Here is a 25,657-nt window from a genome sequence, read left to right on the forward strand (position 1 = left end):
TGTGTTGGAGGGGAAATTGATGGAAACATGGATGGAAGAGAAACACACACAGGACCCATCTAACACATCAGTCCTATGGAAAGTAGAGGTGAAATCCCACACATTGCCCATCAAAGAGAGAACAAAAAGGGAAGAAAGTCAAGCCTTTCTCTCAATTTAATCAATTCGGTTTAAATCTTTTTATTTTTACTGCAGAATCTCTGTCATTAAGGTGACTCACTGAGTCTGATTTATATCAGAGCTCCTCTTCATTTAGGAAATTCTTTGGGAGAAGAGGGGAAGAGAAAGAAAACCTTTGAACACTCCCTAATGGTACGGGAAACATTAAGCATAGTAACATTCACTGTGAAAGTCCCCAGAATGTTAAAATATCTACTAGAAATGTCACCACCACATTCTCACCACCACCCAACCAGGTATCAGAGGACATCACCATTGTCTGTTTAAAAATGTCCCCTCATGGAGTGTTAGATGTACTAGGCATTCTTTTGAGAAAAAATTTAAGTGATTGTAATTCCATTCTAGCAGTGGTCCCCACATGCCACACTTTCCCATTCATAGTGTTTGCTTTTCTTAGTGTTTTGAAAAAATTATATTGGAAAAGCATGGCATGTTTTCAATTAAATTATATTTCAGAAGGATTTATAGAGAGGAAAACTTGAAATGACATTCATGTAGTATCATTATATATTCACTCAAATAACTTCTATACACATTCCTAAAAAAGAAAAAGAAAAATGCTTTCTAGGAATAAAAACCAAGATTCTCCATTAAAGCAATATTGTAGACAATGTATCCTTAACTTTTGGAGAAAAGAAGTAAAGTATAAGAAAATTTTCTAAATGGAATGCGACCTGATTTTTAACTTAAATTGAAATTTCTTTGCTTAAGTATTAGGTAAAAAGAAATTTCAGGTTATAGGAAAAAACACAGGTAGTATGCTATTTGCTTTATTTCTTATTAATATATAATCAGTGTTTCCCAATTAATTTATTAAAGCTAGTATTATGTTAGATAACCTACAACATATAAAGAAAGCTGATAAGACAGGCTGTTTCCCACAAAAACTTACAATCTAGTCTGGACAATAAGAACAAGACATGAATCATAAACTTTTTAGATTGAATGAAAGCTCAGTTTCCTTAATTTATGGTAGAGAAAATCGAATCCCAAAGAGGCTGGGTCCTAGAATTGCAGAGCTAGCAGAGAACAGAGCTAGTTCCTAGCCTTTTAAATTCCAAGGCCCTCTTTTTTCAATGCTAAATAGGACAGACTATGCAATGCAGTAGTTTAGTTTCAGGAAAAAAAAAAAAAAAATAGGGCTTTTGTTGGTCTCAAAGGATTTATCAGAGGCTCTTCTCTTGGGTGAGTGGGGAGAAGTACCAAAAATGACTTGGGCAGATCATTGAATGCCCTATATGACTGCATGTCAAATTTTAAATACAATTGCATTTTCTGGAAAATGATTATAGCGTTTATCAGAGTTTCAAAATGGCTCTTAAAGCAAAAAATAAAAAATGTAAGAACTATAGGAAGAGGAATCACGGACAGTCAATTGTTGAGGAGGAAGACAAATCACTTGAAATTGATCATCTTTACAGGTTCTTACAATAAGAATCCTTACAGAACACATTGTAAGTGCTGAGGGGAAGAAAAATTTAGGTACATAGCAGGACACGAGATTAGACAGGATCTTCAAAGTCTGAAAGAGGAGATATTAGTGAAGTAGGAAATCCCTCATACTAGTTTATATCATTAGTATAATTCAGTATGTTTGGCAACTTTGATTGTTAAATGGAGTAGTTCTTAATGTATCATTTGCAAAAGGAACTCTAGAAACTCCTGGTACGCGGTTTTCATCTTGTAGAAACATGATTACCTACAGGTTTAAGATAGTCATTTATTCATGTTATATTTTAATATTTTGCATTTCTGCATTGTCCTTAAAGTACATCCAACACTGAAACATACCTGGTTCTATAAACCAAATTAATACAAAGACAAAGGTATTTGGGAGAGTTGCTTTATAAAGCATGAGCCTGCCTACTGTGTACATGAATGTGTATCATTCCTACTTGAGTACCATGGAAATGGTCTGTGTGCTAAAACCAGTTCCAGGACAAGTGTTCCTGGAATGGTGAGCATTTCAGTGTCGTTTACCAGCCATTCATCATGCTTAAAAAATAAATTATTCTCCCCCACTAACAGCTAATTGTGTTCACTCAGAAATGAGCTTTCTTATTTCACTTGGAAGGTTTCCCTGCCACCACCCCCTACTCTGCCTTTGGCCAAGTTCTGGTTAACACAGGGTTATTCCATATCACTTGAAGAATGACATGTCCCGACTACCATGTTTGCTGACAAATGTCAATCAAAGTGTCTCAGAGCTATCCCCAGCATGTCAGCCATCATCTGAAACACACTTTCCCAGGAACGCCTTAGCATGGCATCTTTGTTCTGTTTTCAGATAAACAGATCCAATTCCTCAACAAACAGACTGCTACAGTCCTTTTGATAACAGTGTAATAATTCAAAACAAATGATTCTCAGCTTTGATGATAGCACTTTTATGGGTCATGAAGAAATCCTCCCACCAACATCTGTTTGATTTTATCTACTTGAACTTTATCCTCCAGTTGAAGATTTATAAGCTGAAATCATCCCAGCCTATTAAAGTCAAACCAATGTTCAAGCACTAAAAGGAGAATGAAAGTGCATTTCCTAGTCATCTACCTTTTGAAAAGCTGTTGTGAGCAAAAGAATACCGAAAGTTTGGAGAATTTTATATTTGGCTGAGCCTGAGACAAGGTTCCTCCATGTCAGGGACCTCAGGAATCCAGTTTGTTCATGTTAGGAAAATAAGTTATTTACAGAATCATTATTTAAAAAGACAACATTACAAATACAGAGGTTGTTTATATTAAAGTCTATTTTCTTAGTGAAATTGACTATGGGTTTGGGAAATGAAATCCAGATTTTTCTCTCTTTTTCTTCTCTCCTAATTTCCTTATAGACTGCAAACTTTTAAATGTCAGTTCAAAAATACTTAAGTTTAACTTAATAACAAATTTAACTTGTTATCCACAAACACAAAAGATGTGCAGAGATTTTAATCTGATGAAAGGCACAGCAAGAGTGCAAATGACTGGGTGTCAGGAATCCTGAGTTCAGATCACAGATCCTCCATTAGCTCACTGATTCAGTCAAGCAGATAGCTAGACGATACTCATTAGCTGTGTGTTTGTGTGTTATTGGGTGTTGGGGGTCATAAGCACATTGCTATATGGAAGTTAAAATGTTCTTTCTCTGCCATTTACTCCTTACCAGGTAAAGTAAAGAAAAGGATCACACTTCTTCCCTGGTTTTACTATTTTTTTTAACCAGAAAATATTTATATAAGTATAAAATATTTATATATAAATAATTAAAACAATCAAGTATACACTAAACAACTGGGAATTGGCCAGGCACGGTGGCTCACACCTATAATCGCAACACTTTGAGAGGCCAAACAGGGAGGACTGATTGAACTCAGGAGTTCGAGACCAGCCTGGGCAACCTCTCCACTCAGTAGTTACGGATTGACATGAGTCAGCACTGAACAAATTTTCCAAACCAATTTCATACACTTAATTTCAAATTAGACACATTTTGGATGGTATGAGAGAAAAACTGGAAAATATCTTTTAAAATATTAAATCTTTCTCCATTTTACAGGTGAGAATACCATAGCAAAAGTAGTTGGTAACTTTATACAAAGACATAGGTAGATCATTTACTCACTCATTCATTCTTGCAATAAACATGTATCAAAAAACTATTAGTCAGACTGGCACTCAGTGCTAGAAACATGCTGATACAGAAACAGATTCTGTTTCTGATTTTATAAAATTTATGGCCTATAGTGAGAAGTGGGAGGTGAATAGTGACTGCTGTTACTACAGTAATTAACCACACCAACATGTGTAAGAATGCTATCAAGATAAGAGCTACAAAGAGGCCAATGCAAGCCCGTAAGTGGGAGATTTGACTTAGTGATGTTAGGCACAATTTCCCTGAGGAACTGGCACAAGCTGAGACCTCAAAGATGAGTAGAGTTAACCAGGCAAAGAAGAAAGAGAAGAGAGTCCCAGGCAGGGAGAAAACCTATGCAAAGGTCCTGTGGCTGGAAAGTAGGCGTGACCAAAAGAGAGATGATTTCATTTGGCTATAATAAAGGGAAGAAAATGGGAAATGTGAAGCTGGAAGCATGAGTAGCAGACAGACCATGTTGTGCCTTGCAGTTCTGATTAAGTTTCCTCTCCAAGACCCATTTATCTGAAGATAAGTAAATAATTTTATGCAGAGAGGTGATCCGATTCGATTTATAGCTTGACAAGATTGCTCTGCTGTAGTGTTCACACTGGAAGAAGTCAGAGTGATTACTCCCAGACTGACTAGAGGTCATCAGTACAGGCGAGAGACAATGGCATTCTGGACTAGGGCGGAGGCAGCAGAGATGGAGAGAAACTGGCAGATTGAGATATTACAGGCATAAAATTTACAAGATCATGTGATAGGTCAAATAGGAAGGTTAAGAAGATGGAGGTATAAAGGATGACTTTTAGATTTCTGAACTGCAGACTGGGTGGATGCTAGCACCATTGACTGAGATAGGAAACACTGAAAGATGACCAGGTCTAAGAGAAGATCATGAGCTCAGTCTCACACATGTCGATTTTGAGGTGTCTTTGAAACATCCAAGAAAGGATGTCAAGTCAGTACAAGAACCAGATCTAGACTCTAAAACTTCTAGTACTTTCCACTAAGCTCCTACAGCTATTACATTATGTTCACTTGCAGAATAAAAGTACTTCTTGTTTGGTCTTGGTCTGTTTGTTGACAACATTCAGGATAAATGATCAGTAATACAGGTCAATTGATAACGAAAATTGGGGCTTAAATAAAAGACAGTTTTTGCTTATACCAATACTTTTTGGAAAAAATCAATAAGAAACATAACATTTAAATAGGCTTTATTTTTAGAGATGATTTAGAAATTTTCCATAGAATTTGGAGTTAACCACTGGTAACTGCCAAAAAATTTAAATTGTCTGATTTCTATCTTTCAGTGATTAAATTATTTATTCAATTACTCCTGGAAATAGGACCTTTATCAAATAATCGCACATGCAGGCATCTATATTTTCTATGTGCATAATCCATTTGTCAAAATAACTAGCATTAAAACATTAAAATAACATTTATGGATTTAAGGAACTCCTGTTATATTTAGCAGATCTCACATCTAAATTTAAACTATCACATACCTTTACAAATCGTTTAACTTCTCTTGACCCTAGATTCCCCATATATCAAAATAAATATTTTTTTCACCCACACGGTGTAAATATAACTATTAAAGAAATAGAGATCATGTAATTAAAGTTGCATTCTCCTGCGATGTACTCAGCACTTAACATGAGCATCTGGGGCTAATCACCAGATACATCTCTTATCGCCTCCACCGCCCTCCCCCAGCTGCCTCCCCGCTCTCCACCCCAAGTGCTGCTATCTAGTATTTATTTGCAAAATATGAACATATGTCACACTTAAAATTTATATTCTCCTCACTTTGTTGAAGACAGACCAGTATATGTCATCACTGATGCAATTTTCAAGAGGCTCAGAAATACAGAATTCTATGTATGACTGTCTGATTTCATTTTGTTCTAAACAGCAACTGAGACTCTTTACACGTGAGAGGTATTTTGCCACCAGGAGGAGATGACCCTGAAGATTAACATATGCTCTCATCACTGTCAGTGCACCTAGCTCCCTTTTGAAGAGAACTCTTGTAAAAAAGCTCTGTCTTTCTAAATTACAAACATGCTCATATAAATTTCTCATTTACAACAAATAAAAATTCCAGGGTCAAACATTATCAAACAAAATTTATGATGACTGAAAAAATATTATACAGAAAGGTATAAATTACATGAGACTACTGTAGATCAGTGCCCCAAGCATATGACTAAAGCCAAAATCTTAAGAGTTCTGATGCTGATTTATTATCTTTCTTCATTGTTACCTGAGAGCAATTTATTTAACCTTGATGTGCTTCAGGTTTCCAAAGTTCTGAAAGTAATGTCGTAGTCATCAGTCCCCCCACCCAAAACAAAATGATATTGCATTTATTTCCAATTTCCCTCATCCATAAAGTTTTATACAAAGACAATAAGCTTTCTCGTAGATTAGCAGTGAACACAAATGAAAAAGCAATTCCCTCCCTAGTGAAATGCCTTTGCAAATTTAATGTCATCTGGATGACATTGAGAGAAAGGCTTCAAGCTTTTAGATTTTTTTTTTAACCATTAGGACAAATTTTGGTGTCAATCTTTGAAGATTTATTTAGTTCAGAGTTCTGGCCCGCTTGGATTAGGCTCATTCAGGTTTACTGTGGATACTTCTCAGTCAGTGCTGCTTCATAAGCTGCAAATGAACAATGAATTAACCAAGGCAACTAAACCTTATGGGAATCAAGGACAATCTCAAACACTGAACTTTATGGTCAACCTCAGTTTGACATTCAAGGCATAATCTCATTTTGAAATCAACTTGAAAAGATAAAATTTATCTGATGAACATTCAAAGTAGCAAAAATTTAAGTGCCAACTTTTACCTTCGAATGATTGCCTGTCCAAAGTTTTCTGGCTGAGAAAAAAAGGATTTTTATGGAAAATATATCCATTTATATGTGGATCTATAAAATCACAAGCCTAAAATTATTTTATGCTCTAATGAAGTTTTTACATATCTTTTCTTCTGAAATCTTTTTGTCATGTGACATTTGCTAAGGGAATATGCTTTAAGAACTCACTGGTTTAGTATATCTAATCTTAACAGCCTTGGGGAAACTTAAAAATAGCTAAATTCAGAAGCCAGTAATTTTATCTATATTGATTGATTTACATGTGGTTTGGCTTAAAAGTTTACTGCTGTTTAATATTTGCATCCCTGAGCACATAAGCAATAAACTAAACTATTTCTCACCCACTTCATTAATTCCTGAAGGAAGCTTTTCTCTGGTTTTGAAACTTCAAGTTTATATGAATTTTTATAAAAGCTTCTAGTTATATGTTGAAGATCAAATATAATTTTCCTCTAGAAGATGGAGGAGATGAAATGAGAAATGTAAGGAAGGAAAGGATTCTCTAGAATGAAAACAGATGATAGTATTAAAGCTTTTGTTTTTTTAAGGCTCCCTGTGGCCCTTTTTATTACAGATGCTTTGGTTTGAAGACTTTCTTATCAGAATAAATTCCCCAAACCAACACCTTAGTGACTACCTACAAAAGTAGAAATTATTTTTGAGCTTTTCTTCAATCTTACTTCAGCAAAGTAAGCAATAAAAATCATCTGAAATGCAAAGCTTCTTACATGCAAAAGGAATGCCAGTGGCTCACTAACTCTAAGGTTTTTGCTGAGTGGTCAATCCAGTCCTCATGATAAGTTTGCACAAAATTATCAGCCCACTTGACAGGAAATAATGCATATGCTAGGTTATGGACTAGGATTAAGGGGGCAATTCATGGCTTTGGAACCAAGTTCCTTTCCACACAAAACTTTCTTGCCCACCTGGAATCTGAACTCATGACCTTGGCTTTAAGAACAATATTTTCCCTGATCTAGTGAACAGCTCAAATAAAACAATTTAAATATTTACCTACTGTCAAGCAAATGTGTGTGTGTCTTTGTGTCTATGTGTGTAAATATACAATTGCTTAAACTTCTTATATTAGAAAGGTTTGCTTGGCCATGTTCTTTTTTTATTTTAAAGATTTTTGATGCAGAAACCATTATAACAACAGCAATGACAAAAGAAAGGAGCAGAATTGCTGCTCTGATATAATTACTATTTCATTCATGCTCTCTCATGTCCTGTGGATTTGCTTTAAATCTGCTAGACTTGTGAGGCCTCATGTCTAAATGAGATACATGGAAAAACAAAGACACATAGTCACATGTTACATAGTCCATTGCTGCTTTTAAACCTTTGTAACAGGATAAAAAAGATGTTCTTATTTTAAATTATTCCTAAAGGTATAATTTATTCAAAAACCAAAGTCTAAAAGAAAGGTATTCATACTGTAGTTTGTAGTAATATTATGGAGATATCCACAGTTAAGAGGACATAGAAGAGTATTAATTGCAACTTCAATAAGCATAGAAATTCAGACATGGTCTGAAACAGTATCAGGTCCAATATATAATAAAAATATCATTAAGATCCTTTAAACCAAAATTTGAAATAGTATCTTTCATCATCTGAATTAACAATATGGTTTATGAGAGGCTGCCATGGATGAAAAAAATGCATAATGACAGCAATAAATAACACAAATGTCTGTGGCTAATATTCTATAAGGAGCACATGAAACGCTGACATCATTTAGAGGTTTACCAACCTTATTACTCTCCTCTATCATACTTCATATTGTCAACTAAGAGTAACTAAGTTCCTACATATTTTTCTTACCCACATGCATATCCCTTAGTATTTAGTACAGCAAATATTACCTACAATTAAATGTTTTGTTATCATTTTGTCCAAACATTCCATTCACAAGAAAGCTGTTGTATTCATAATATGTGTATTTTGGACTTTTTAATTACCATTTTCCAAATACTTTCTGAATGCTAGAGAGTATTCGATTTGAATCAGAGTGTCAGATTTTTTTATATATCCAAGATAATTCTACTAGTACATTCTCACACTGCTATAAAGACATACCCAAGACTGGGTAATTTATAGAGAAAAGAGGTTTCATTGACTCACAGTTCCACAGGCTGTGCAGGTAGCATGGCTGGGGAGGCCTCAGGAAACTTATAATCATGGTGGAAGGTGAAAGGGAAGCAGGCACAATCTTCACATGGCGGAGCAGGAGAGAGAGCAAAGGGGGAAGTGCTACACACTTTTAAACAACCAAATCTCACGAGAACTCACTCACTATCACAAGAACAACAAGGGGGAAATACACCCCCATAATCCAATCACCTCCCAACAAGTCCCTCCTCCAACACTTGGAGATTACAATTTGACATGAGATTTGGGTAGGGATGCAGAACCAAACCATATCAATCATATTTTACCTAAATAGTACAGTCAAGAGAACTCAGCCTTAGGAACTACTTGGTCATTTACTATTTGCATAATCATTGAGTTTATGTATAATCCAATAAATAATATCTCTATAGTCTCCATGAATTCTGAACTGTTAAAAAAAAAAAAAGAGTTATAGACTACAGGCAGAAGGACGACAAGGTATCACTTTAACTGCTTATAAGGTTGAGATTAGAGAATGTGACATACATTTGCAGACAAATAGGCTTCATAAGCCTAAACCCCCAAACAAGGCAGCCTACTTACCCACTGACAGCAATGGACAATGACAAGCCTCTCTAAGCAACAACTACTGCTGTAAGACCTAAGGCATTGAGAAGGAGAGCAAAATGTGTTTTCTGCAGACAGATTCCAAAAGGAGAAAAAGGAGGATGTTTCCTACTTCTCTACCCATTGAATCTGTGCTATCCTTCTGACTGGCTTTGGCAAATAGAATGCCTTAGAAATAATGTTGTATAAGTTCTGAACCTATACTTCAACTTGTATTGTATTTCTATTCTCACTCTCTTTGAATGTCACCACCATATAAAGAAACCTAGATTAGCCTCCTTGAGGATAAGAGACTGTGTAGAAACAGAGAAACACAGCAGCCAGGCAGCAGTAACACCATGTGAGCGAGACCATTTCAAATTATTCAGTCCCAGCCCACCCACCTTCCAACTGTAGCAACATGACAGGTTTTAGCAAAACCAACAGAACGGCCCAGCTGAGCCCAGGACAATTTGCTTATAAATTTATTTACCAACATTTATTTGTAGGTAAAATGATTATTGGCAAATAAATGTTATTGCCAGTCATTTTATTGGCAAATAAAATGATTACTGTCACAGTCATTAAATTTCGTAACAATTTACCCAGTAATATGACTAATACATAAATTTGCACTGAACATGAAGTGCAGCCATAAAAAATCAAAAAATGTCTAAAACTTGTGGCAACAACTCTAGGACAGGGTGGCACTGAGAAGACAGAAAAGCAAGAGGAAACTCTTAGTGAAGACTAGAAAAGTAGTAAAGAAACATAAAACTGGAAAAGGAGACAGGCTGTATTACACAGTGGCAGAACAATTGGCAAACATGTTGACTGCAATAACTGGAAAGATAGAAAACATACTTAGAGTGGGTGGAATGGGCACCCCCCAAAAAATATTTCATATCCTAATCCCCAGAACCTATGTATGTGACCTTATTTGGAAAAAATAATCTGCAGTTATTAAAGATCTCCAGATGATGGTGCAGGGAGATGTCATTTTAGTGATAAGTGTCCTTATTTAAAAAATTGAAATAATTTGTTCTTAGTTATTTGTTCAAAACTTACCACCATACAAAGTATTCTTTGACAATTAAGTATTCTTAATTCAAAGGGAAATGCCAACTTTTACATTTTACAAACGTAAGTGCACATTTTTAAATATTATATGTTACATAGTAAGCTATATGTGTATATACTGTAAGGTTTAATTACTCTCCATTTAACTATCTCTATTCCTTCTACAGCCAAGCTCTTTGCTTTTAGATAAGAACACCAAAATGCAATGGGATGTGAGCAGCATTTTAACTAATTGATGTAACTTAAGAATTTTTTGTGTGTATTCCAATAATAGTTGAAAACAATGACTTTTTTATGACTATAAGTTTATTGCCAAAGAGCTGAACAATGTACTTAAGGCTTATTTGGCACTTTGGCTTACCTGTCTCAAATAAAATGGCAGATAAGTATATTTGAAGTAGATATCACTATGATTTTAACACTTTCAGTGAATGTTTACTTTAAGTATGTTTTAAGGATTAATGTCTTCACAACAGCCTTGTAAGGTAGGTAGATTAAATTCCTGTGGTCCAACAAAGAACAGGTGGCAGAGCTGGAATCCAAGTCTAGGTGTCAAGTTCAAAAGCCCATTTTCTTAGCTGCTATCCCATGCTGCTTCTCTCTGTCTACATACATAAGAGTTTGTAAAATGTAAAAGCATAAACAGGGAAGGGACATTGTTGAGGAATTTTAGAACTTTTCTATTTCTCTCTTTCACTGCTATGCATCTCAATGCCTCCCACCCTTTATTCTATCACAGATATTTTGGAGTAAGGAGAAGACCTTTAGTGAGAATAAATAAATATATATAAGTATATATCTGAAGATTTAGGTATATGTGGCTGCTCCCATTAAAAGTTGGCATTTCCCTTTGAATTAAGAATACTCAATTGTCAAGAACACTTCATGTGATGGTAAGGTTTTAACAAATAACTAAGAACAAATTATTTCAATTATTTAAATAAGAAATGCCTTGACCAAGTCATGTTTAATATGTAAATATGTTTACAGTATTATCATTGGGCTCATGTGTGGGAAGTATACTGTATATATATTAAGATGAATTTAATTTTAATCAACTCAAGTGTCTATATCAAAGGCTTTGTAGTGGGGACAGAAAGATATGTCCTCTGCCTTCCTGGTTCACAGTCTTGCTTGCAATATATATGAGTGCTGGTCTTTGTAAACCCCTAGAAAAATATCATACTTTATAACACTAGTAACATAATAATTGACCTTTAAATCATAAATTTTAACTAAAATTCTTATTTCAAAGATTCTTCTTGTTTCTAATTCATCAAATTTGCAAGAGTTTTGTCTTGCAAGACCATCGTTCTCTTTAATGCATAGTTAATGGCCTGTGAAATATTTAAAATCACTAGGGGAACAAGTCATTCAAAGGGGAACAGTTTTACAACACCTATAATCACCCCCTTCTAATTGACTAGCCGCACAGGGCAGTGAGTTAGACATCTGTGTTGCCAGCAGAATTCTGCCACTTGAACTTGCTGGATACTTATTTCCTCGCCTGTAAAGTGAGAAGGTTTGACAACCTTTTTCTCTCTTGTCAAATTGGAAATTCTGCTCTGAACATTTGAATTTCTATGTATAATGTGTTCTTAGAACAAGGCACAACTTATTCATTATTATTTTAAGATTTGCTATACTTTATTTCCAGATCTTCTTTGCAACAATGTTGACATTTCTCTTGTTCCCTCCACTCCCACTTCCCACTCACTTTAACACCTTCTATTATTCTCCTCAGACTGCCAGAAATCACTGGTGAGTGACAGTTTTTCCCTTGGAATTCTGAGTCATCAATGTAAAATATTACAGAAACCATTCATCTGTAGAATCCAAAGGATATAATTTAAAATGAAATACATATTTTATATTGCAGCACGGAAATCAAGAAAATGAAAAAGAATAATGAAAAGATAATTATGGAAACTTTTTTAAATGACCTTTTACATGGTATCTAAAAAGTAAATTCAGATCATTGAGAATAGCATTTTACCTAAACTCTAAAACCTATTTGGTAGACATTTTGGTAGACAGTAAAACACATTTAGCATCAACATGACAAACACTGCTCAGTCATGGAACATGCAATACTTTCTAAATTTCTCCCAGTTTCAACCTTTACCTCTCCATAATCAACTCTCAAGAGAAAAACCAGTTTAAAAAAAAAAAAATATATATATATATATATATATATATATCAGATTCTGTTACTTCCCCAGAAGAGCTCCCTATTTGAATCAGAATAGAAATCAAAGTTCTTGCACAGATCCAGGGGCCTGCAGGACATACTTCCAGGTCCCCTCTGACCTCTCCTCCCACTCTGTACATCACCCACTCCTCTCCCACCTCATCCTTCCTGTCCCTCAGGAAAATATGCCCTCCTTAGGACATTCACACTCATTCTTACCTCTGTCAGAAGCATTCTTCCTCCAGACATCCATATACCTCCTCCATGTCCTTCCCAAAGTCAAACTGCATCCATTCAACTAGACTTACTCCGACAACCCATTTGAGATTTCATGCTCACTGCTATCTGGCATTCCCCATCTCCCTTACCCTGCTCCATTCTTTACTCCATGACACCTCTCAGGCTCTGACAAATCCTATAATTTATTTGTTTATCATGTTTGTTGTTTATTTTCTGCCTTATTCCCATCATCCACTAGAATGTATGCCTCACAAGATGAGGAATCTTGTGTTACACTCCCTATTTGATTATCCTAAATGTCTATAACAGGGTTGAGCAAATACATGTGCTCAAAAAATAACTGTGTAATGCATGAATGGCCACTACTGACTCCGCCAGCTGCCAGCTCCCTTCTATGACTTTGCTCTGCCTTGCTCTTTTCAAGCTACATCTACCACCGCTCACAGCCTCCAAGAACTACTGAACTGTAGCTTGCATTGACAGGATGCTGAATGCTCAGACAGGCTCAGTGTGGGAGGCCAAACTCCCTCTCCTCCCCCATATCTTTATCCACATCACCTTCACACAAGGTTGGATAATACATCACAATTGATAAAGTGTTGGGGCTAACTGAAGATAATCCCAATGGAATACAGGTGAGATGTTCAAATGTTTAAATGGTGTGTTTTATGGGCCTATATTTATTCTCTAAAGGAAAATAACCAAAAATTTAAAACCGTTCAGCGGGGGCTCTCAGGACACATGCCCTAGTCCCTTTTCCTACACACCTGCCCTCAGGACTACCCTTCTGTGATAGTGTGCCGCTTCAAATTGCTACAGTCCAACTCTTTGCTAACTTCCTTTTAAGCAACTTCCATGCTCTACTCCCACCCGCTACTCCCAGAATTTTTATCTCTGTCTAGCAGCACTCTTCTTTTCCCTACTAGAGAATCTATGTGACAAAATAATCCCTGTGAGTACATTTTCCAAAGACTATATTTAACTATGCTAACACTGTACCGGAGACAGGATTTCCCATGAACACCCAGGGTAGGACTGAGCACACCACTACAGTTTTCCTCAAGGCTTTCTCACCTGGGTGAGGCAAAATATGAGGGTGACACTGAATCAGGCACATACAGATGAATGTACACCCATGCACAAACACCCTCACAACACACATCACCCAGGAGATACATACATGCTCAGAAACAGAGATTTATATTGAGGGAGAAGAAGAAATTCCTAAATGCAAAACAATCTTGCGAGTTTCCCCAACAAATGGAATAGGGCTACTTCTCACATTTCCTCGCCTCTATTCCAGGCTGTGTTTGCCGTATCTATGAATAGGTACATGCAAGCCTAAAAGTTACACTGATGGCTATCCAAAGAACCAACCAAACTCCAAAAATCTCTTCAAACACAAAGGGAGCAATATGAGCCTGTATAATTATCTGAAGAGAACCCAGGTCTATGGAGTCATAATTTAGTAAAGAACTATACTTACAAACTATATGCAAGGTGTCACCTATCAACTTGGGGAAGCTAGACACATCCAACATCAGTAATTTCAGAGAAATCTTAATAGAGGAGGGAGGTAGGCAAGAAGCCAGAAAACTTGGAGTGGAGTGGGATGGAGCAGAGCACCAAATGTAAAAGGGCCTGCTGGCTGGCTTGAAGTAAGAGAGGACGTAATCTTTGAAGACCCTGACAGTCAAGTGAGTTTCAAATTTAAAATTCAAGCTACATGAATGATTTTCAAAATTAAACTACATGATAGAACCCTCTGAGGTTGTCATCACTAATACTGATGTTTGTATTCCAATTTGAAAGACTAAAACCAGACATAGTATACAGGGCAGTCTTCTATGATCACAATGCACATGTTTAAATTATTAGGAAATAAAATAAAATGGCACTTGAGCATGAAGAAAGGTCTGTCAGTAATTCAGATGACTGACTACATTAGTTGCAAAGACCTAAGGGGGGAAAATACAAAGCAGAAAAACAATTGACTCCTATTAGCAATACTTAGAAAATTATAAATCATAACCACACAGAGAGAGAGAGACACACACACACACACACACACACACACACACACACACTCCAACACGCTTCAATTCAGCTGTTGGTCTGTTGTTATATTAAAATATAACAAAATAACCAAATTCTAAAAATTCAGAGTTTAGGGTCATCTCCTTCATCAGCTGTGTTGCAGTAAAAGAACAAAGTCCAGTCAATTCTGTAAAGGTAGGTTGCTGCTGTTCACACATCCTTAAGATTCTGGGCTCATGGATTATGTTTTGTAAATCAGTTAACTTACTACCCAGAGATTAAGGTAAATTCTGCTAAGGACTAAAAGTTGACTTAGAGCATTAAGAAGGATTAATGTTTAGCTGTGGAGAAGCTAAAGCACTAGGATAGCATGTTTACGCAGTGCTGTAGATCACAATTAATCCAAAATTAGTATAAAAGATCAACAGCAACCCCTTTTGCATGCCAGCTTGGCTTATCCCTAAAACTCACGACTTATTCTGAGGGCAACCTATGAACAGAGTTACTCTCTGCCTCCTAATAGGTCTAAGGCTTTTAGAACAAAATATGCATTTGAAATGTTTGAAATGTGTGCCCTTTTCCTTGAGAAAATAAAAGTAGAAGTCAGCATTAGTTTTTTATTTTATTTTTTTAAAAAAAGCACTATTATTCTACTTTTACTATTCTACTATTATTCTAGCAAACTATATGATGAAACACATGAACTTCAGATATACAAAATGTCTTTAAACAGCTATAAATCCATGTGAATTTTATTTTTGTATACTAAATATAACTATTAGAAAGACTCTATACAGTTTATATTTATCAACTTACAAGTATATGTATAGTTTTGTTTCTTGTATTAACTAAAAGTAATTTTAAGAGTTTATTCCTCTCCCATGGAAATATTATATCCTCTCCCATGGAAATATTTCATTAAATAAATGGAAAAAAACACTTTTTCAAAAAGTCTATCAAAATAGGATTAAATGCTACTTGTCTATCTAATTACAAATATATGCTTTTTTCATTTCTCTTGGCATTCTTTCATTTCATTTCATAAACTATGTTATTCTAATTGGATGAAAATTTAAATCATTTTTACAGAAGAGCAAATAAATTATTAACATGTAAAAGAAAAATACAATCTTTAACCAAAAACACAACTTGCAAATTGCTCATATATTACTAGTTTCATTAGGGATATATAAAATATTTATATCAAAATGGTATTATATTATTCATATAAGTTTTTATTTTTTAGGAAATTTCTTATAAAATGCCCCTTTTCTGGATGTCTGATGGTGAGCCATAACTCAGAAAGAATTATCTTAGAGTATGTTGTTACAAATAAGAGCAAGCTTCACGCACAATTATTGAGCACCTACTACAAACCAGACAAAGTACATTCTGTTATCTTCTCCAAATCTTACAGCATATCTCTGGGTAGGTAATAATTAGACTTTGCTGTACATGTTAAAAAAAAATACTTTGAATTCAAAGCCGCTAAAAACAAACAAACAAAAACCTGCATAAGGACTTTAGGCTTCCAAGTGAAACAATTCAAACATTAACCAAGTCTTTTGATTCCAAATTCAGTTATTTTTCCATTAGTATATTGTTCCCAAATCCAGGTTTATTGTCAAAATATTTAAAATATATTCTATAACCAAAATAATGAATATTTTCCATCAAATTAAGGAATTTTTTTGTTAGGTTTTTCCTCTGTTTAGAATTTCAGGTGTAACATTCCAAATGTTACAAACGTTGAAAGAATTTTGTTCTTTATTATTCTAAATTTATGGCTCTTCAAATTATATGTTAAACTGTAAAATAAGATAAAAGAAAGCTTTCAGAGACAATGATGTTGGAAGAATTTATTAGTAATTTAAGGAGAAATGTTAGGTCATCCAAAGATGTTAGATCACCTTTACCACAACAAAGTAAAAGAAACTACATGGATTGAAAATTTAAAGTGTTTCCTAAAGCATATAGTAAAACTAGAATATAATATTTATTAGGTATGTTAATGAATTAAATGTTTCTCAACATTCAATCAAAATAAAAGAGTCCAAAGGAAAAGTGGATCAGCTATGAATATTTAAAATATGAAAGCTTTTTGTGTGGTTCCCATTCCCTCACTTAAAATAATAAAAGATGTCCATTCAGGGGCCAAGTTTCATCAAGGTCCTGTTTTATCTAGGATATTCTTAAGTGAAACTGGCATTGTTTATTCTTTAACTGCTAGAAACCAGTGGTGAACTAGTGAACTGACTTCTCGCAGTGTGATGCCCCTGCCTTGATTCATGCTAGGGTGCCCGTCATCTCACCTACCACTGCTTTGGCAACTGTCAACACAGTGAAAAAGGAAAATAACATCTTAATATTATTATGAAAGTGTTTTTGACCTCACTGACCCTCTTAAAGGGTCTTAAGGCCAAACATAAGATGATAAGGAATTGTCTCAAAGAAAAGCCAATGGGAGATTATTCAGTGTGCAAGCTGAACTAGTCACATTTTTCATGAAACACCGTGTTTCCTTAAAAAACAACTGACATGTCAAAGTTATTCAGACTAAAGCATTTGGCAGTCATTATCTTGGGGTGTGAGGGGGAAAATGAACAAACTGACCTTATTACTTCAGGAAAAACAATCGTTAGCTTATGTTGCTAACGAGAAATCCATGTTTTTAAGTGGAAATTAGAATTTTTAAAAACTCACCAATGTAAGTTTGACAGCTTCTCAACATTTCTGATGAGACTGGTATAACATCAATGAGTGTAATTTTTTTTTCAATTTGTATAATTAAATGTGTCAACATTCAGAGGACCCCTGTTGGTTTTGGGGGAGCAAACAATCATGTTGTAGACACCATATGTATGGAGAAGGCCATATAGCAAGACAGTAAAGGTAGCCTCTAGCTGCTGAGAGTGGTCCCTGAACAACAGCCAGCAACAACAACAACAACAAAAATGGGACTTCAGTCAAACAACCTCAAGGAATTGAATTCTACCAACAACCAGGGTGCTTGCAAGAGAATCCCAAGCCCTAGATGAGAACACTGTCCTGGCCAAACTTTGATGTAGCCTGAAGACAGCCTAAATTCAGGCCCCGGATGAGCCGTACCCAGACTCCTATAAGATGAGAAATTTTTTTTAAATGCTAAACTTGTGGTAAGTTGTTGCACACTAAATAACTAATGTAAAGGGGCAGGGAGAGTCCCTGTGCCTCTAATCAACTTGTTATAAAAGTGGCCTGGCACGTAGTAAGCATTCAATAAATGGTTGTTGAGGAAAGCAGAAAAGCAGATAAAATATTTTGTTGTTGGATATGGTACATACATACTAGAAATACTGGATATGTAATTCTTTAATTCACAGATGTTTTTACAAGTTTCTGTTTAATAAATTATAGAATTCATGCATTTACTGCTCAGTAAATTAATATATCATTCTTTGTATTTATATGGGAACTGGAAGGGTAGTCATTATCCTATATAAAAAAATTAATTTTGCACAGATACTCAGTTCAGCATTGGTAGAACACATACATGTTTTTATTATTTTATTAAAATATAACACAATGATGTAAAAAAATATATTTTTGTAAACAGCAGCAATTTATACTAAGTAAAAAGAAGTGTTCTACAATATTACATAAACAGGTAAAAAATTTAGGCCAGAACTCTTAATAGGGCAAGAAACATTATAATGACCATTTTACTATGACAGGAAATCAGACAACTCCAGCATGCTCATCATTCTCTGAAAAACATGGCAGGAAAGAAAGAACAAAAAAATGAAGGAAAAACGGAAGGAAGCAAGGAAGGAAGGGAGGGAGGGAAGAGAGAAAAGGAAGGAAAGAAAAGAGAAAAGAAAAAAGATACGAAGAAAAAAGAGATGCTTCCCAACAATGTTCAAGTCCATGACTAGCCAGTGAAAAAGATAACTGAAAAGCATCTCGCAGGCCACTTGTCACATGTCACTGTGTTACTGCTTTTGCCTCTCTGCATAAGGGGTTTAAGATGTCACACTCTAAAGACAATTGACTTCCAAGTGCAACAACTCAGAACTTCTGGCTAATTCGATTTTTAGGGAAGACTTTGGGGTGGGGCAGTTGAAGGTATATTTTCTGTTCTTATCTTAGATAGATTATTATACTATAATGTATTATTTCCCGAGTTTCTTAATTTTCACATGAGAATCAAATAATCAAGAGAAAATTACATTCGTTCCTCAAAAAGTATTTTCATTGTAATAATATAATTATTATAAAATATTTATCATTATAGCTAGTTTCTGGAAAGAATTACCATTAATTTGAATTAAATTATATGTGCCTCTATGATAAAATAATGTACTTGATGATATCAAATTTTAAAAAAAATCAAGAACCTAGACTTAGAGTGGCAAAAGTTCCTTAACTACCGCCTGTTACAAGAAAAATTAGACAAATTAAATACTACTACTCCCATTGTTGCTACACTGACTTTTTAAAAGTGTCTTATTAAATTACAATGTAAGGATACTAGCAGGCCACAGTAGTGCTGGCATATTAGAGAATGAAAATTAAATTCAGGTTTATGGTTTTTTAAGTATAATTTCTGTAGAATTCTATACTTACATAGCACTTATTAAGTACCAGAAAATATCTAATATTAACTCATTAATCCTTATATAAAAGCTATTATTATCTCCATTTTACAAATAAGGTAACTGACGCATGAAGACATTGAGTAAATTACCCAAACTCATAATAAATAGCAAGTAGAAGAGCTGGAATTCAAACCCGGATAGTCTGACTCTATGTTCTTACTCACCTGGCAAAATTGGCACATCAATTATTCCCTCTTTTTTTTCTCTAACTCCCGCCCCCACCCTCCATCTCTGGCAGAGCCTTTCCAGACCTATGGAAGTAGGTTCAGCGTTCTTGGTCCCTCAGCCTTATGAGTCTCATAGCTACTGCTTTATCTCTCTCCGTTCTTTCAGGTAAACTTCTTGAAGCAGTTTCCATGATGACTATTTCCCTTCCTCACCCCTCTTTTTTGTTTTTTGTTTTATCTTTTAAACTTTTATTTTCAGTTCAGGGGTGCATGTGAAAGTTTGTTACATGGGTAAGTCTGTGTCACAGGGGTTTCCTGTACAGATGATTTTATCACCCAGGTATTAAGCCCATAGTTCCTCACCCCTCATTCTATCCTCAACATTATGCTGCTCTCCCCACTCTTGGCCTCCCAAAATCTCCAGTGACTGCTTATAACAAAAGTAATGGGCCGGTACTTTGTCCATCCTCATCTTACTGAATTTCTCTGCAGCATTTGAAACTACTGAAGAAATTCTTTCTTCCTGAAATGCCCTCTCCCCTGGATTCGACCCCATACTCATCCCAATTTCAAGGATTCATCCTCCTCTGCTAACTTATTGAGTACTTACTAAGTCTTCTTTCTTCCAACTCAGCATATCCTTCCAAATGATGGGCTAATTCCCAAAACTTTCTCTCTTGAATTCCATCCCCATAGAGCCTACTAAAAATTTGCACATGATGTCTCACAAGCATACCAAACTCAAAACTGAACTCATCTGCCCTTCAAAATCCATATCTCTTCTCCTCCTCATCTTCCTTCTTTCTGCTCCTGTCATGTTATGAGTTATCCAACCTATATAATTTAAAGCATATAAAACCCCACCTAACTTATACACAAACACAAACTCCTCACCACCTCCTTTCAACCTAAGTTGAAATTCCCTTTTTGTTACTATGTTGAATCATAACTCACTTAAACTTTCAGATATAAACCTGTTTATTGAATCCCTACTAAGTAGTAAAGACTTGACTAATTGCCTCCAAAAACCCCCAGTCAAGTGTTTTTTATAAAATAACATTTTCCTAAATGGGTTTATTCACTCTAGTAATATGAATTAGTAAGAGTAAGTATTCTTATATACATTTTAGAGTTGATCAATCTGAGTCTCAGAATGGTTTGCCCAACATAAAACAGCTAGAAAGCATTACCAATCCAGAAAATATTACTTACATAATCTATCCAACCCTCAATCCCTGACCTCAAATTTTTAAGGAAAAAAATAGTATTAGCTGTACTTCTGTTGCCCATGAGAGAAGACCAGGTAATAGACTTTTCCTACTGATATGACATTAATATGCTAGCAAGATTTATTAGATTACATGTTAAACAGATATTAAAAATGTCAAGAGCTGGGGTCAGGAGGTAATTTTTGATGCAAAAGACAAAGGGAACACTGCTCAGACCAAAGAGGACCAGAGTTTAAGTCTCAGGAAGGTCCTCTAGGTAGTTCTGAGGCAGTTTTGAAGATGCTAAAATCTGAGAGTGAGAAGATGAAAGTGAAAACAAAGATGCGTGTTGAAGGATTGTAAGGAGTGAGCCATGACTCAAGACAAATCAAGACCATTTCCTTCTTCCAAGGGTTAACCCCCTAGTATTATCACTTCAGGTGCCTTTATACTCCCACATATATCATAGGAGCAATTCCAAAATCTGTCACAAGGAATGAATTTATTAAGTAATCTTCAGAATCATCTGTGACCTGGAAAATCTTGAAGTTCTAGAAAAGCAAACCTCTGAGTCGTGTATATCTAGTTAATTTTCTACTCTATCACTTTCCCCAAAACAAAATTCCATATATCATGTTGCTTATAGATAATGTGTGTGGTAATTAAAAAATCTGTAGTTTTATAAATATTTTAATAGTCCTAAACCATCTTCTTGCTCTTGAAGCTTCTGTTTTCAGAAAATAAAAAATGTATCTAATGTTCTACAAATCAAATGACATGTCCTAATTGTGAATCTTAAAACTGCCTCTCGACTGCCTATCATCCCATACCTCCTGTTTCAAAATGACTTTTCCACTCAGAGTTTGGATTCTTTGCCACACCAACTAGGCAAAACTATTTACTAACCACTACCCATTTTATTTTAACTCAATGGACTGTTATAAACTGTTTCTAAGTAATATTCATATTTGAACATATGCCAACTTTTAAAATCAGATCTTTCTAAGATAATGTTTATGTCTTCTATAAACCCTATTGTGAAAGTCTACACATTTTTACCATTTCTTCCTCCAAGACTTTTAGCGCATAGGCAAAAATCTTTATTAGAGTTACAATTGTTAAATTATGATTAAGAAACCTGAACTGTATAGAGAGGCAGCTTGAATTCAGATCCTGACCCTGTCACCTACTAGCTCTATGAATTTAGTCAAGCTGCTTAGCTACCCCTGTGTCTAAATGTCTTGCCCTTACAACAGGGATAATAAATAACACTACCAACCTCAGAGGGCTGTTATGAGGATTAACTAAGATAATGTACATAAAGCACTTAGAACAATGACGGCACATAGTAAACACTGATTAGAGATGATATTCTGTAGTAGCAGAGCAGTAGCTGTAATCGTCACATAAAGAGAGAACTTTGGAATGAGGCAACTCATCGCTCCTGGGCTCTGCACTTATTAGTTTTATTACCTTTGCCAAGTTACTTACTGCACCTGGTTTTATTATCTTTAAAATTGAGATAATAGTATCATAATAAGGTTATTGGAAAGATTAAATAAACTAATAGATATGCAATGCTAACTAATACCTGGCATATGATAAATCTTCTAAAAATAATACTTTTTATTATTATTGAGTATTCCAGAGTAAAGATTAAGAGAACTCACTTTAATGAAAAATAATTCATTCCACAAATCTTTTTTTTTTTTTTTTTTTTTAGAGACAGAGTCTCACCTTATTGCCCAAGCAGGAGTGCAGTGGCGCGATCTTGGCTAACTGCAACCTCCACCTCCCAGGTTGAAGTGATTCTCCTGCCTCAGCCTCCCGAGTAGCTGGGATTACAGGCATGAGTCATTACGCCTGGCTGATTTTTTATATTTTTAGTAGAGATGGGGTTTCACCACATTCGCCAGGCTGGTCTTGAATTCCCGACCTCAGGAGATCCGTCTGTCTCAGCCTCCCAAAGTGCTGGGATTACAGGCATGAGCCACCATGCCCGGCCACAAATTTTCAATATATTTTGTGATGTTCTACTTGTTGAGAATGTGGTCTAATTCCAATACTTGTGACATGTCCTATTTTCTGCTCACTTCCAAACTCTTTGTACCTGCTAGTTTATTTTCCTGGGAGGTGTTCTTCTCTCCACATCCTATCTCCTAGCCATTTAGCCCATTCACCCACGTAACTTCTACTCATTTTCCAGGTATTAGCCTAAAAATCCTTCCTTCTTGTGACTTAGATGCTTGGAAGAAGTCTTAAAGCTCAAGAAAGGAGCACAGCCTGCCTGAGATCTTGTTGCCACCTTGATCATGTCCTGGTTTAGGTTAGGCACCCCTCCCATATGGTCTACTCCCCAGAGCACCTGCCCTGCCATTTGCCAGTCATACTACTTGTCATTACTTTCCAATCCATGCTTACTCTGCTAACTTCAAGAGAGATATACATCAAATCTGAATTGTTCACTGTTGTAACCCTAGATATAAGGACAATGTATGCGGTATGACTTCATACTTATAAAGTGAATAAATAAGTGAATCATAGGGGCTATGATAAATCCTACTTGAAGAGGTAACAACAAAGGACCAGGGAGATTTAAAGGAAGGAGAGAGTCTATCCACATGGGGCAGTCATAAGAGGAAACATCACAGATGAAAAATACATTTAAGAAGAAACTGAATGTTAAATGAGACTTTGGTAGGAGGATACTGAAGGAGCAATCTGGGTAGCGGGAATAGCATGCCTGGAATCTCATAGAGTCTCCTCAATAAACATCATCCCCCTTCCCTACCCAAGTTCAAAACAAGTTGAGAAATAAAACAGAGAATAAACATAGAAACCAAAGCAAGAACTTCATTGCTCTATTAATAGATGCCATGTTGAAGGGCCAAACGTGTCTGCTAATGGAATCCCAGAGTTAGACAGACTCCCCCAGCCAAGAGCAGCTGCCCCAAGCTGTGCCCTGGCCAAACAAGGTGCCAATCCCAGGAGTGAGGTCCCAACTTAAGAATGGCAGAGATAGGACATGCTCAGTCATTATTCCCAAATTCATCCTTCAGAAGTCACTCCATCCTCCCAGAGGTGGAGAAGTGTGAGACAGGAGATCAATAATGTGCTGAGGAAGAACTTTTCTCTCATGGAAACCAAGAGTGGGGGGAAGGCATTTTTCCCTAAGAAGAATAATCAAAAAGTGTATTGGGAACCAGTGTTAAGTGCCAATTGTTGGGGTTCAGGACATGTGAAAGGACACAGTAGGGAAAGAGGCTGAAATTATAGGCCTTACAGGGTACCCAAATTGGTACAAAGAAACATGTTTAGATAATTTATTAGGCAAGATGTAGCCATTAAGAATTGTGCAGGAAGAGTATACACAACCCAAGCTTCTCACAGTGATAGCATATTGCATATTACACAGTGAAAGCGTGGAGTCTCAAGCTAGACTGCCTGGATTTCTAACCTGTGCAGGGCTGTAGGAAAAGTACTAGCCTTGAGTTAGTCAAATCTGCACTCAATTCTCTGTTCTGCCACTTATTAGTTCTGAAATCTGTCACAAACTACTTAACTATTCTGAGACTCAGTTTTATCATCCATGTTGCTAGGTGGAGAGTAACTGAGATAATGTATTATTATCTCAGTTACTCTCCACCTGAGAGTAACTGAGAATATGTATTATTTTTTATTGTTACTATATAAACTTATATAATATATATCTCCTGAAAGAATGCATTAAATCTTCTTAATCCTGTATATAACTGTTTTAGGTCATAGAATAGCAAGCACCACACCATAGAAATGACATAATGAAAACCAATTTGAGATTACAAGAGAAAGATGAGTCAAAGTGCCCGGTCCTCCAATAGACTGCTGCTTGTACAGTAATGTTAACAGTTTCACTATCTTATATATATTGCCTGTTTTATCTAGTTACATTTTAGGTTATTTTCAAACAATTTTCTAAATGCAATATAAGTTGTAACTCTGAGAACTGAGTGCTGCACTACATTTATGTCTTAAAGAGACCGAATAATTCCACATATCTTGCCCCTATATATCATTATTGACTAAACACAGTATTTTTTTCTCTTTTAAAAAATAAATGAAGATAACCTAAACTTTTTAGTAGACATTATTAAATGACACAACAGGATACTTTACATTAAGCTCAAATCATTTTATAATTTGGTATTAAAACAAGGAGACATTGTGTGAAGAAAGAATGTTAGCAAATAGATTCCCCTTTACACAAAGCCAAAAAACATCTTTTTAGTTGCAGTGAGCAGCACAACAGAACCTGCTATAATCATATACAGATGATGGGAATTTGTCTAATGTTTTATGGTGAATCATTGATGAGGCCAGCAGAAGGAAAATTTGTAGAAATAAAATCACCTTGACAGTAGAGTACCAGGGTCAAAAAGCAAAGTAAAGTCAATGTTCTTAGCTTTAATAAAAACAGTATGATCTGTCATCAACACAGCATTTTTACACTCTTGGACAATGCACTCTACAATCTCCTGCTGGGTTTCATTTGATTGTTCCCAAAACCAACAAAGGACAACTTATAGCTTATGATTCATTGTGACAGGAGAAAGCCATAAAGATACGCATGTTTAGACCATTGTAAATAAACAGTCTCCAGTGTGATCTTTCAATACAAAAGACGTTACCCAGACTGTAGGTGAGCA

The sequence above is a fragment of the Mandrillus leucophaeus genome, unplaced genomic scaffold (genome assembly GCF_000951045.1).
Source record: "Mandrillus leucophaeus isolate KB7577 unplaced genomic scaffold, Mleu.le_1.0 Scaffold1160, whole genome shotgun sequence".
Taxonomy (NCBI): Eukaryota; Metazoa; Chordata; class Mammalia; order Primates; family Cercopithecidae; genus Mandrillus; species Mandrillus leucophaeus.